Here is a 10227-nt window from a genome sequence, read left to right as displayed (position 1 = left end):
GGGGCTGGCTGGCATGTGGTGCTGGGGGATTGAACCGCATTCCCTGTGCTTTGCTAAGCTTGTTCTAAGTAGGTGCTTTAGAGCACTGAGCCATCTCACCAACCCATCATTTCAGTGTTTCTGCTTGCCACTGCAGTTTGTTTTATTTTTGAGACAGGGTTCCTGTAAACTGCCCAGATTGGGCTCCAACTTTCGATCCCCCTACCTCAGCCTCCTAGAACACTAGGATTATGTCTATGTGTCACCAGGCCCAGTTCACTAAAATTCTTGAGGACCAAGTACAGGGCTAGCCCATGTTTATATAGTGTGACCACTAAAGATTTACTCCCTTTCCACTGGGAGCTTGCAATAAAGGTGAGAGCAGGCCATGACAGTCAACAAACAAGTCAATAAACAAATATATAATTAAAAATTAAGGTCAAAGATTTGGAGGCTGAGAACAGAAGTTTTAAGAGAGGAAATAATCTTTTCTGTACTTGATCCCCCCCACCCTTTGACAATGTGAATTGAGCCCAAAATCTGCACATCTTTCACGTTCTCTAACCACTGAGCTACACTCCAGCCCGGGAAGGATCTATTCACATGGGCTGGCCCAGGGAGGCCTCTCTGAAGCCCAGATAGTCCTGACAAGAAACAAAGCTGAGGAGGACTCAAGTAAGCAAGATATGTGAGAGGAAAAAATATAATTGAGCAGAAGAAAAATTGTGAATCAAGGTTAGGAAGTCAAATAGTGTATTGATAGAAGCAAAGGCTAAGGTAGTTCTATGCCTTAGAATCTATTACCCTACTTTTCAAGCATTTAGATCCAAGGAAGTACCTTAATATTTTATATTTCCATTTATCACCTATTTTCAATATAACAGAAGAGTATATTAATTATTTAATGTCTTTTAAGAACGATCTGAACCTTGCAATTATTTATGCAGCTTGGGTATGAGCTAAGCCATGGCATGGAATAGGGAGCAGGGCCAAATGGAATCTCCATCAGACAGAAGAGGTTGCTCCTCTTCTCTTGGCTTTTCTCAATACCTATGATGGTGATGGTGTCATCTATTCCTTCAGTCTGCCTCCCAAAATCCATAGGAAGTAGCCCCATGATTCAATGCTTGCCCTGCTTGCGTGAGGACCCAGGCCAGAGCCCCAACACCACATACAACAACAACAAAAAATCCCATTTTGATGATCTGCTGCTTCTTCCCTCATCATTCTATCTAGTAAGACTCACGCCACCCGATCCTCTTCTTGATATGAAGTGGTCCCTCCTGTCCTAGGTGAATGCTGCATCACTGAGTTGCATCCTAGTTCCACTTTTAATGATACTTTTTCAAAATGGCTTATTAAAGTGTGGACAGAATTGAGAGAAAGTAGGTTCAAATGTTGAGTATGTTGTTAATTGTCTGAGTGATTTGGGATCAAAAGTGAATCTCTGTAAAGTTCAATTTCCCCATCTATTTTATAAGCATAATATTAATTACTTATATGTACACCTATAGTATTCAATAACGGAACTTAGAAAAAATAGGGTATACAGATGAATGTCCATTTTGTATCTGTGTATTCAAAGTGGTTAGGATAGATATATAGTTGCATTCTCTTAATGAATAGACTGATTTGTTCTAATGGTGTTTGTAAATAGGATCTCAAGTCCGCATCTTGTATAGCAATTAACCACTAAGAAGAATATATGCAGTGTATTATTTGTTGAAACTGTAATTCCAATTTGATTTGAAACTGTCTCATTGCTGTTTATCAATAAAATTTTGGAAAAAAAATTACTTATATGTTCATTGCAAACATTTCATCACACATTGTGTGTACATAGTCTAGCACACATTAGATGCTCAATAAGGCTAGAGCAAGGAATTAAGGGCCAGTTATATAACTCACATATCAATAGCCAAGGCACCTCTAATACACAAAAGGCAGAATTGTTAATTCATTGACACTGAGGGGAGCTGCCAGGCCAGTATGAGAAGCTGCCTACTCTCAGTTGTGTTGCTAAGTGTACTAAGTTGTTGTCTTGCCAACGAAGGTCCTCTATTTAGGCCAATTCAGATGAGTGCCAAGTAAGTGCTTTTCTGATTGGTCTAGCATTTTCCTGCCCCTAAAGGCTGGATTTGATCCACCACAAACTCAGAGATGTGGGCTAGGAGAAACCAAGCCTTGGTTGCGTATCCCCAGGACTCTTTCCCAAAAGACCCAGGCTGAACTCTCCATTTGTCTACTTCAGGGAAAGAACATATAGCCAAGAATTGCCAAATACAGCAAAGGGCCAACATCAATCCATCTTAGGTACCCTAGATCTCACTACACTTTGCAGGCTCCTCAAAATACATGTTCCCTATATCTTATCTAGGTACAAACTCCCTGTGATGAATGTTTTCATTATGCACACCTAAATTGTATGATAAAACTTAAATATAATTTTTAAAACATAAAAAAGTACATGTTCTGGCATGATCCTATAGAATAAATGAATGACTTAGCAAATTAATAAAGAGAATGTGGTATATCCTTACCATGGAATACTATGTATCAACAAACAAGGACTTACTGATGTTTACTGAAACAAGCATGAACTCAGAGACTTTGGACTAAGGGAAAAGAAACAGGGGGAAAAGTCCCCAGTCTTCTGAAACTCTATTTACATAAAATGCCTAGATAAGGCAAATTTAGACAGCTGGAAAGTTGACTAGCCATTGTGTGGGGCTGGGGCAAGGAACTGGAAAGTGACTGTAATGACCATGACTTTCTCATGAACGGAGGGTGTCAAAACATGTTAAATGAGGCTGTGCTGAGGGTCACACAACTTCATGAATACACTAAAGGTAATTGAAACAGCTGGTAGGTTGGGAGTATAGATCAGTTGTGGAGGACTTGTCTAGCGTGTGTGGAGTACTGGGTTCAATGCACGACACACACTTAGGCGCACACACACACACACACACACACACACTCCACTGGTGAGTTTATGATTTTAAGTACCACCTTTACAAAATCATTGCTTTAAAAATGTTACTAAAAAAAGAGCTTTGGACCAGTGACAGAGTCTGTGGTAGCACACACCTGTAATCCCAGTTCTAGGGAGGCTGAGATCAGGAGGAGCACTACAAGTTGGATCTGCGTAGTGAGATCCTGTACCAAGTACATTTTTTGAAAAAAAGAGTTTTTACCTTGAATCTCAGTTCAGGGACAGTGATCTCCTGATGAGAAATGGGCTAAATGCTCCTGCTCCACAGCTTTGGCTTGGATGCCCAAATTCAACCCATCTCTTGGGTCCAAACGGAAACCTAGGGCTGCGGAGATGGCTTAGTAGAATAAGCACTTGCCTGGCAAGCACAAGGGCCTGAGTTCAATCCCCGGTTCCGCCAAAAAAAAAAAGGAAACCTAAGGGAGAATCCAGAGACAAATTTTCCCCAATTGTGAAGATGGGGGTTTCTCATGAACATGCTTGTTTCTTTAGATAGTCTAAGAAAGAACAGTGCCTCCAACTGGGATCCAAAAGTCATACTGGCAAGAGTTGGTCAGCTTGGGGATGTGTTATGAATTTCATATTCCCAGTCTCCAGAAACATTAAAAATTGTTTACATTTTTATCACTAGGACTCAAATCAAGGGCAGAGCCCCCTGTCATTGACCTACCCTGCCAACACAAGTACTGAACTAAAGGAATGAGAGTTTTCTAAATTATGTTTCAAAGTGAACTGAAAATGTTCTAACTGCCAGGGAGCGAGATGTCACCGGTCAAAATTCTCAGTTCCCAGGAGGAAGAAAACTTTATTCTTTTTGTTTATTTATTTGCTTTTGCAGTGCTGGCGATCTAACCTAGGGTCTCTTGGATTCTGTGTGAGCTACACTCCCAACCTGAAGAAACTTTTCTTAGTTATTTACCTCTCTTCTTTATTGGTCTTATTAAAGATACATTGGATAAAAACGGTAGGCTACAAACCCAAATTTAAATCCAGGTTTTAACTGTTTTCTAGTCCCCCACTCAGTACTCAGTGGTTAACATGTATTTTCCCTGGAGGAAAACCCACTCAATGTCCAGGTAAAAGGGTTTCCTTCTAAGAATATGATAGATGCTTCCATGAGCTTTCAAAAAGAAGAAACAAAGGACCCTGTGCCATATCCAACATTTCAAAAGCCACCAGACAGCTACTGCACCTCTGTCCTTTACTTGTGTCATTGTATCTATAACTGTTTTCTCTGCTTCCAAAACACAAGTATATATTCTAAAATAGCTGAGTATGGGCAGGGTCTGTGTAACTTTATAGTTCAACCTTTAACTCATCCCTTCTACAGACTATTCACCACCGTCAATCCTGACCAAACCAGCTGAGGCTAGAAGAGATGGGTCAGTAGGTGCTTACTCAGGCCCATGAGAGGAGGCCGAGCCATAATCTCCAAAGATGTCCCATGCTGATCCCTGAACCCATAAAGAAATGTATTGTATAGAAGTGGGGGAATTAAATGTGCAAAGAAAGTTAAATTTGCTAACCAACTGATCATGAGTCAAGAAGAGCAGGCAGATTATTCAGGTGAACCCACTGTAATTTGTCCTTAGAAGTCAAGAAGAGAGATTGAAGAGTCACAAGAAGAGAAGTGAAGACAGGAGCAGAGGTCGGGGAAAGGTGAGACAGGGCCCTGGGCAGCAATGAGGCACTGACAAGGACAAGGGAGTACATTCTCCCGTTCAGCCTGCAGAAGAAATGGTTCTGCTGACACTTTGATTTTAAGACCTTTCACTTCCAAATCTGTAAGATAATATATTGCTGTTATTTTAAGCCACTAACTTGAGCAATTTGTTAGAGCAGCGTTTGAAAAGTAATGCAGTGTTGTAAAAAATGAATGACCATGTTGAATGGATTATCCTCATAAAACCTGCAGATTTAGCCTTCAGGTCTTGCTTATTAGCAGTTTTTTCTCCTATAAACACAGGAAAAAAAAATAAAAATAAACACAGGAAAGTATTTTATTGAGAGTGATAGTGGAAGGTGGAAGAGGGAAAGGAGTGAAAATGAATTAAAATGTGTTCTGTGTAGGTGTCAACTCCCCACAATGAATATAATCATTATGTACTGCAAACACAGACGAATAAGGAGAAAAAATAAATAAAAATTTAAAAAAAAGACTACTGAGAGAAGGTGCTGTCTGTCTTGACTTCCCGTATGAGTCTTTTTTTTTTCCTCATCTTTTTGAAACAGGGTCTCACTATGCTATTCAAACTGGCCTTGAACTCACTTTGTACCCACACTGGTCTCAAACGTGCAAGGATCCTCTTACTTTAGCCTCCCAAGTACTGGGATTACGGGTGTGCACCACCACACTGGCCCCATATGAACCTTGATTGAACTGTGCATTTTCAGCATAGCTAATCTGGTATCATTGTGAAATCCTACACAGAATGAATAGTTGTCAAATTGAGACGGTAACATCACAAGGGTTGATTGAGACTGAACCATACACAGAACCAGAGCACCCAGGTTTCTTAACAAAGACTTTTGTTGAAGTTGCTGCCCACACTTTTATTTAAGTTGTAGTCTGCTGCTTCGGGTTTAGCTTCTCCCTGGAGGGTGACAACTCTCCTCTGTCCTCAGTCTAACACTAAGATGTCCCCAAATCTGCTTTCCTACTTGACATTTTTCAAACTTGACTTAAAAACACCCCAAACACAACATGCCCCAAATAATCCAACAACTGTGTCCACCCTACCCCTAATCTCATGTTCTAGTATCCTTTCCTTGAGTTATGAGATTATCAATTTAAGAAAATAATCTTGAATGTTATTTGTTGTTATTTTAGCATTCCTAAAATATATGTCTTGCATCTGCCCTCTTCTTCCTGTCCTCCCAGGCCTGGTCACAGCTGTCATAGCATCAAGCTGTCCCCTCACAGGCCTGTTGCCCTGGCGTCATCATTCATCTACCCAGAGGCATGCATAGCATCACTTCTTGTAGAGACAGAAAGAGCTTGCAGATCTTACCATTTAGTACTTCTCTGCAGAACAGCAATCACTTTCTGTAAACCTTTAACCATCCGGCCCCTTGCTCTCTGTCTCCTGCCTACAGGTTATTGCTTTCTCAAGGGGAAATCTCTTTGCTTCAGTGGAAGTTGATGCTAGCCCTGTCCAGTATGTAGAGTAGCATGTGTAACTCACCACCAAGATGTTATCTGAAAATTGAGTATGTGACCTCTGCTAGCCAAACCAGAATGGATCCAGAACAATGGCTGGAAATGCTTGCAGAAAGTTTAGAATGGTATAGTATTTAAGTTGGCATTTGTATACATTAGTAGATACTCTATATTCATGGATGACTCATTTTTATTTTTTGTTTTGCTGAGCCAGTGTCTCACTATAGAGTTCAGGCTGGCCTTGAACTCATTACATAGCTCCTGGTGATCCTTCTGCTTTAGTCTCCTGAAGTGTGTTCCACCATGCCCAGCTAATACTCAATATTTTTAAGATGTCATTTCTTCCAACTTGGTCTACAGAATCAATACAACCACAGTCAAAATTCTAGGAAAACTGTAGCTATTGACAAGCTAGTTCTAAAGTTTATATGAGAAGACAAAATCCAGAAAAGTCAATATAATACTTTAGAAGAACAAAGCTGGGGGCCTGAAACCACTAAATTGCAAGACTTACTACAAAGTGGTAGTAATCAAGACACTATGACATTAGTAGAAGTACAGACACACAAGGCTGAGGGTATAGTTCAGTGAATTGTTTACTTATCATGCTCAAACTGCAGAGTTCGAAACTCAACACTGAAAAAAAAGTCATATGAATTATAGAACAAAAAGACCCAGAAATGCAGCAACACCATTGTGTGTGTGTGTGTGTGTGTGTGTGTGTGTGTGTGTGTGTGTGTGTGTGAGAGACAAGGCCTTGCTATGTAGTCCAGACTGGCCTTGAGCTTGCAAATCTCCCACCTTGGCCATTCACGCAACTGGGATCATAGGCATGCGTCTCTGTATTCAGCTGGGCAACTAATCTTTGACAAAGAAACAAAGGAAATTCAATGGAGAAAGGATTACCATTCAATAAGTGGTATTCCACCATTCTGCTGGAAGAAAGAAATAGATAAATATGTACTCTGTACAAAAATCCCCCACACTTGTCACAAATGCTAACTTAAAATATATTATAAACTTAAGTATAAGTATGATATGAAATTTCAGTAAGAAAACACAGCTAAAATTTTATATGCCCTTGCATTTGCCCAGGAGGTTTTAGATATAACTCCACAAACATATTGCATGAATGAAAAAAATGATGTTATACTTTATTAAAATTAAAACATAAGGGCTAGAGTTGTAGCTCAGCAGTAGATCATATGTTTAGCATGCGTGAGCCCAAAAAAGGAAAACAAAATTTCTCTGTGAAAGACGTTGCTAACAGAATCAAAAAGGCAAGATCCAAACAAAAAAAAAATACTTGCAAAACAGATATGTGATAAAATACTTAACATGTACAAACACAAAGAACTTTTAAACACAACAATAAGAAAAGAGTCCAACTTAAGAATGAGCAAAAAGATCTAAGTAGACACCTCAGCAAGAAAATCGCTCATCACCGTTTGTCATCAGAGAACTGTAAATTAGAACAAGAGCATGCCATCCCATGCCTATCAGAGTGGCTAACGTCTAAAACACAGCCAACGCCATATACCAACAAGGATGCAAACGGAAAGGAATTCTCATTCACTGTGGGTAGGAATGCAAGCCTGTGTGGTCACTTCAGAAGTCAGCAGTCTCTTATAAAGTTAAAGGTCACCTCACTATATAACCCACCAGTCTTACTCAATGGATTTGACAATTTACATTCACAAAATTCTGCAACATGAAGTTCATACCAGCATTATGTATAATTGCCTAAAAGTGAAAGCAACCAAGATGTCCTTTGATACATAAGTAGATAAGCAAATTGTAGCACATCTATACAATGGAATATGATTCAGTGACAATAAAGAAGTCAGAAAAAGGCATGCGCTGGGGGGGAGGGTAACCTTGAATGCATATTTCTAAGTAAGAGCAGCCAGAATAAGCCTAGCATGGTGATGCCTGCCTATAATATCAACAGTCTGACAGGCTGAGGCAGGAGGATCCAAAGTTTGAGCCTGGCCTGGGCAACTATTTAGTGAGTCCCAGTCTCAAAATAAAAAATAAAAAGAACTGGTGTGTAGCTCAGGTTCAACCCCCAGTACTGTAAATTCATAAGAAGAAAAAAACAAGCACAACCAGAAGCCACAATTAAAAAGCTACTCACTGCTTGGTCCAACTACATGACACTTTGGAAAAGACAAAAGCATACAGGTAGTAAAAGAATCAGAGGCTTTCAGGGTTCTGGGAGAGGCTGGATGGATGACAGGGAGGGTGATTAGGAGGGGTAGAGTGGATTTTATTCTTCTTGGTGTGGTTCTCATCACTGAGCCACATGTCTCTTTCCTAGAAGGTATTTTATTTTGCTGCAAGTCAGAGTTTTACTACTGTCCAGCTGATGTTCTTCTTTGAGAGTCTTGTACTGTATCTGGTCATGACTTTTGTATTGAATCATTTATTCATGAAATGATAGTTACACACTGTTCAGCATGGTTGGTATGGCTCTATGACAAACTACTCTGTACGCCTTTGGATGTATCTCTTTGTAAGAATTCCTCTGTTATTAATGCTAGTTATGTAGCATTGACCTATTTAATATTCTAAACTCTTTCTAGTTATCCTGTGCCCTGGAAATGCACCATGATACCACTCCCCTCCAAGACTTAGCCAGTCGGCCTCTATTTTTCTCTTATGTAACCTTCCTCTGTAATTTAATATGTCACTACATAGTACAATTACCTGTTTGCTTCTCTTTTGGAAGCTTTTAGAGTTGAGGGATGATTGTTATTAAAATTACCTTGTAAATTAAAACCATCAGTCAGATAAAAAAAAACCTCATGCAAAACAAAGTCTTTTTAAAAAAATATATTTTTTGGTCATGTAAAAAAATCAGGATGGAATCTCATATTTGTTTAGGTGATCTTGAACTCCTGGGATAAAGCAATCTGTCTGCTTCAGCCTTCTGGATGCCTTTCCTTTCTCCTTTTTTTCTTTCTCCTTTAACAATGCCAAGAATCAGAGCCACATGCATATTAGACAAGCACTCTACCACTGAGCTATATCTGCAACACAAATGTACTTTTAACACCTATTTTGTGTGGGTCTGTGCAATATGTAAAATAATACAAGGTTTTGGCAAGGTTTAGAGATAATTATTGGTAAATAGATACACTGACTTACAAAATCCAAGTACCCAACTTGCAAATTGCCTCTCACTGCAGGGCTTGATTCTTAACAATAAAATAAATAGATTTTTTTTCAAAGTGTGGTAGATAAATAAGAGCTTATTCAACTTTTTCAAAGTATGGAAGAGGGTACAAAGGTGCTATAGCTTGTCTTTATTTCACTGAACATAAGTTTCATTATGCTTAAAGTTATATCCTTTGCAACAACTTACATTTACAAAGAAGCCATTTAGACATCAAATGTAGGTATGTGAACCTCATCGGCTTTCTATCATTTCTTTTAGGCAACCAAGTAAGACACTTTGAAGATCAACATGTCCTCATCACCTGGAAGGCTTAGTAAACACAGACAGCTGGTTTCCACCACCACCCCCCAAATTTCTCATGCACTCATGTGGATTGGAGTCTGAGCATTCACATTTGTCATAATTTGTCATCCCTAGGTGCTGCTACTGTTGCTTGTGGGCATGTTGAGAGCCACTACTTTAGAATGAGTCACCTACATTGGATGAATTATATGGGAAGTGTAGGTTCCTCTTGGCCAGCCTCCTTCTCTGACACCCTTGTACAGAATTCTCAGGCTTCCAGCTAGATGTCCCCCCAAAGCCTCATGCAGTCATAGGTGGGGGGTTGAGAGGTGGCTGCATCTAGGTCGTGTCGCTAGAATCAAGGATGTGAGGGTGGGATTGATTCACTGGGGCTAGGATTGAGGGTGTGCTCCCCCCCCCAACATTAGCCTGGATAAGACCTAAGGGACAGGAAGAGCTGCTATGTTCGTTGCTGGTCACTCATCACTTGCCTGCTTTTGGTGTCCCTGCCCACCACAAACTGCTTCTCCTCTGCTATGCCATTGAGCTTTGGAGTCAGCCCACTATGAACTAAACCCTCTATAAACTGTGAGCCAAAATAAAACTTTCCTCCTTGAATTTTGGGTATTTTGT

Source organism: Octodon degus, unplaced genomic scaffold (genome assembly GCF_000260255.1).
Source record: "Octodon degus isolate 3935 unplaced genomic scaffold, OctDeg1.0 scaffold00017, whole genome shotgun sequence".
NCBI classification, from domain to species: Eukaryota; Metazoa; Chordata; class Mammalia; order Rodentia; family Octodontidae; genus Octodon; species Octodon degus.
Note: the sequence above shows the minus strand (reverse complement) of the source record.